This window comes from Hyposmocoma kahamanoa, unplaced genomic scaffold (genome assembly GCF_003589595.1).
Source record: "Hyposmocoma kahamanoa isolate Upper Pololo Valley unplaced genomic scaffold, ASM358959v1 87, whole genome shotgun sequence".
Taxonomy (NCBI): domain Eukaryota; kingdom Metazoa; phylum Arthropoda; class Insecta; order Lepidoptera; family Cosmopterigidae; genus Hyposmocoma; species Hyposmocoma kahamanoa.
The window spans coordinates 21,424,868-21,430,102 of record NW_020654422.1 but is presented as its reverse complement, the minus strand read 5'-3'; positions in this window follow the sequence as shown (position 1 = coordinate 21,430,102).

Below are 5,235 nucleotides of genomic sequence, written 5' to 3'. Positions count from 1 at the left end.
GGAAGTAGCGTACTACTTCCCTGGACGAACTCTAGTTGAAATACATATACAAAGCTTAACCTTTCCCCAAGTTCCCTCTTTCTCCTCTTTGTAAAAGTGTTTGTCCCTGGAAAGTGGTAGGTGACCTTACCTATTTCTGCCGTCAAGCACTAATGTCAGCATTACTGTGTTCCGGTTTTGAAGGGTGCTGGTGAAATTACAGGCCCATGAGTGACGGGCGCAGTGGCAGTGCCTCTCAGATCTTTGCGATTTAAAGCTCTGAGTGGCACTGCAAGTGTTATGGACAGCTTACCATCAGGAGCACGACTTGTTCGTCTCGACACTTGATATTATAAAAAAAGTTTCATTTTAAAAACTGCATTTATTTTATAGAGTGCAGTGGAGGGGCTTTTTTTAATATATAATAGACACATGCTTGGCCACAATCTCACCTGATGTTAAGCGCTGATGTGACCGACTTTGCCAATAATATATAGGAGTGACAAAGAAGACTAGCTATTTTCCTTAAATTAAACATGGTTTGAATTAAAGGCAGGTATTCCAGGTACAACGAAGAAGAATGAATGCTCAATAAACGTCACATCCAAATAACTCAACTCCAGAACCCTTTAAAGGTTCTTCATTACACTCCAGACGAGGTAATTGCAGGACCGACACACGCTGGCATAACCTCTTAATTTATTGAACGAAACTAATGAAATTCCTTAGCAAAGTTTATTGCACGAGACAACCCTGTTTCGTTAGGTAGAATTTGGTTGAAATATTTATACGGTAATGAGGAATTTAAGGTGATGGCTCAGTTAACGCAAAGAATTACTATCGAGTCAGGTGAATAAGTCTTTTAGGTCACAGAATTTGGTTAACTATCACTATAATTTTTAAGTTAGGTGCATTTGCGAATACTTCGGTGCAATAACACAAACGCAATTACAAACACATACACCATCAACATAAGTGTACTCGATGTGTGTTTCGGTCGTCGAGTATATAACCAGAAATAGAGATGAAATAAGGGTCACAAATTCTTGGTAACTCATCAGTGATACATCACTTATAAATATCAACTCTCGTTTGCACTTAAATGTAGACAGCGCCAACAACTCTCCTGTGTGTACTCTGTATTTATTGTAATAAAGATAATATCTCTAACAATGGCGTGCTGTTCCATTCGGTGGTGTGGGGAAAGTAACAGAGCATCTAATTATAAAACAAACGGAATCAACGACACCCATTGACAACATCCGTCAATTATTTCGAATTCGGGCTGGCCAGTCGGAGCGCAGTTGTCACAGTAAAGATTTGGCAGAATAGTTTTCAAACAAATTAAATGACATTTCGTCTCTATTTCTATTTCTATACTCGATGGTTTGGGTTTTCTATGAGACCATATTAAAAGCTTTAGCGGATATCTCATGAAAAAATATTCAAAACTGTTTCACCTTTCACTGGGTTCGCGTAACAAATAATTTATTACCATTCTTATTGGTACTCAGTATTAAGTTTGCAAGTTGAAAGATTAAGGGCGTGCTCCCATTATGTCGTATGTTTTATTTATCGTTGGACGACAGTCGCGTCTAGCCTGTTCCCATATCACGACTATCTGTCGTGACTGTGTCGTGGACATATATTTTATCGTTGAACGACTGTCATGACTAGCTGTTCCCACTAGATCGTGACGACAATTTATCGGTTGTTGTTGTTGTTGCAGCCGCGTTGTTGTTTGTACGATAGAATCATTTGAAGCTGCGATTATCTGTCGTAACAGCGTCAGACGACTGCCGTTCTAGCTCTTCCCATTGTCTGGACAATCTGTCGTCGTAACGTCAAAAAAGTCGTGACAATTAATCGTGTTGTAACTTCATTTAAATGTAGGTACAAGCCATGACACTTTAAACTGCACGACTACCTGTCGTCACGATATAATAGGAACGCACCCTAAGTCACATTACGGAAAAAAAACACATTTAGTATCAGAAAGATTACAAGTAACATACGATATAAATTTATAAGTACGTTAAGACGTGTGCATTCATTAGAATGTATCAAGACTGTAGTCGCCAGACTGAAACAGAATCAGTAGAGAATTTTAAAGAGCTCGTCAAATCAAAGACATATAGTTTTCTGTACTATATTGGAAACAGGTAGCTAGTTCATAGAAGTAGTGCCACTAACCGTTAAAAATAGGGTGGTTTGCAATATTAAATTGCAATATTAAGTTTGAAATATTAGACATAACTGGTTGAAGACTGTACCACCCCAGTCAACCGTGACCATGGGCCCGAAACGTCGGTTTGTTTGAAAAAACAAATATACGCGATTAAAATCCGGAAAAATAGTTTCTTTTCCTATGTGTAACAATCGCGAAAACCTAAGAACTCGATAGGACTTAAATATTTTAAAAATATTCGTTAATATTCTAAAACTTACTCTCCTGAAAAAAATTCTAAATGTCACTAACGCCTTTTCTTCAAAACACTTACGATAATGTGGTAGGGATAAAATAACAATTTTTGGTGTTAGTTGATTGGTGCATTATAATAAAGACTCCTCTAATAGAGCAGTTTTAGCCGATAAAATCAGCCCAAATAACATTTCGTATACATAATATTATAATCCTAACTAAAAACTTAATTAAGAACAAGAGGATAACTTCAGATGGTTGGTCCGACGTGTGCAAACTTGCCAAGTTCAAGTTATTGTAAGCACGTTATAACATACAGTAGTTGTAGAGATCCTTGTGAAAGGTTCATTCAGGGAAGTACTGCCACCATGCTTATTTGTGCCGCCAAGCAATAAATTGAACAATGCTGCTATTTCCTTTTTGGAAAAGAAAAAAATTGCCGGTGAAGGAAACTTGCCCGTCTGTCGGTTTTTCACAGAATATATTTCTGTAAATGTGCCTATGAGGTCCATCAGCTCATCCCGCCCGCCCCCTTTTACCTTCGGATATGCAGACGTATGGCAGGATATCATCCTTACTTGGCCGATATTCCCTTCAGGCGTACTAAGCGCTTTTCATCTTCTTTTATTATACGCACAGCCCAGGAGTGGAATTCCCTGTCTGCGACTATTTTTCCGAGCACATGCGACCCTACTCGGGTTGCTCCTTAAGATGCCTATTCACATCTTCTGGGTGAGTCGTTCTATTGTAGATCCTATCTTTGCTCCAGAGCTAGGTAGTGGTCAAGAGCAAGTCCACTACTAGTCACTCTGAGACACCCTGATACACCTATGATAACCAGAGACTTTGAAAAGCGCTGCAACGTAAACATAAACTACAAAATTCACGTTTTATATATATCTTGCTACAAGTCTAGGTTACATTTTGATTTCATTAATTATTATTATTATTTTTATAAAACCAACCAAGTGATGGCACGAACAAGTCGTGCGCCTGGTAGTAAGCGACACACCTATCCATTTTATCCAACATTGGAGTGTCATTCAAAGCTTTAAATAGCAAAGATTTTATAGGCACCGCAACTGCGCCTGTCACCCAGACACTTTCATCAAGCGAAGCAGAAGCTGCAGCTGCAAGTGAAGCTAGTCGCGAAAATTGAGGACGTAGCTATGGAGTTGCAAACCATAGCGTTGCTCATTGATTGTGAGTCTGCACTAAAACTTAGCCTGAACCCTACATAAAGGCATCACATGACGAAATACATGCACGTTTAGAGGCGGCACTTCTTCCTTCGAGAATATTTAATAAAAAAACAAGGGGAACATATTAACAAAGAAAGTGCCCTCGGAAAAGAACATAACTAACATGTTGATATAGATACTGTACAAGGCAAGACTACTGTATTTAATAAAACCAATAGGTCTCCAGTGAAGAAGAGAGGGAATGTTAAGAAGGTTTTATATCTAGTTTTTTTTATTATTCTTCCCCCGACGAGACACTATGAAAACGTTTAAAGTGCACGCGAGAGTGACAAAGATGTTGTGTATGTTGCTTCCGCTCGGATCGCAAACGCGAAGCGCGCGCATGAATCTCGTTTCGTCCGGCTTAATACGAATCTGTGACAACAAGCGTGGTCACACCCTAAAAACCAATTTCTTGATATAATACCACAAGCACGTATATATATGTACGAATACTATACTAGTACCTTACTGTACAGCTAATAAGCTGCCAAGGCAACGAGGTAGCTCCCCTAAAACTAGTCGTAAATGTCACAGGTGCGCCCTAATTTGTTCGGGTACTCATATCAGGAGTATCGATGTGGGGCTCCCGAGTTTTATGCTAGATTAGATTGGAGCTTTTGCAAATATATACATAGTATGTATTTACATACTAAATTCTGAGAGAGATGCTAAATAGCATTGTATTCACAAATAATGACTTTTTACTGTCTCATTGTGAGTAATAGTCGGTTGAATTTCAAATTTGACTTCAAAAAACGTGGTCTGTTGTTGAAATGCTTGTCTAAGATAGACAAGCATTAAAAATTACGTCAACAATGGTCCAACAGGGATATATTTACTTTTAAACTAGCTTTGAGCACTGGAGTATGGGCAGGGAATTGGTGTGCGACGCTACGTGTGACGACACACGCCCCATCCCATCTCCAGCACACAATCAAGATAGCTGGCTCCGCAGCTGAGTTGGAGTAAAGAATAGAAGTCATAAGTGTCGAAACCCTTGGCCCGTGGGATCACGGTACCTATATATAAAATTTTATCCGTAAAATTAATAGATTGTCTAGAAAACCCAAGTCCGCTCGACTTATTAGCATAACTACACAAAGGCAAAACGCTGCCAGCATCTTGGATACTTCACCACTTCATCCAATTTTGTTCATGTAATTTAGTCCTAGTTTTACTTTCTAGTATTTAAGTTGTTATTGTACTTTACCTGTACATTCTAACCCGCTTTGCGCTCAAATGTCAAAGTTCTACGTTAGGGTTAGTTTAAAAATATCGTCATCTTACAATTAAACCTTCGTATGTCTACTTTTTTTCGAAATCCATTTTTTCATCACATCTACAGAAAATCCAGTGTTTTTTATGATACCAAGTGACAGGACGAACAAGTCATGCGCCTGGTTATAGGCGACACGCCCGTCCATAGATAGATAGATAGATAGATAACACGTTTATTCAGCACAAATACAAACAGAAACAAAACATTTACAATCACTTCACAGAGTATAACATAAAAACACATAGAACATTCATTATTAATTTTATACACATTTATACAAAACACATATTGCGAGAAAAACAAATACTGTG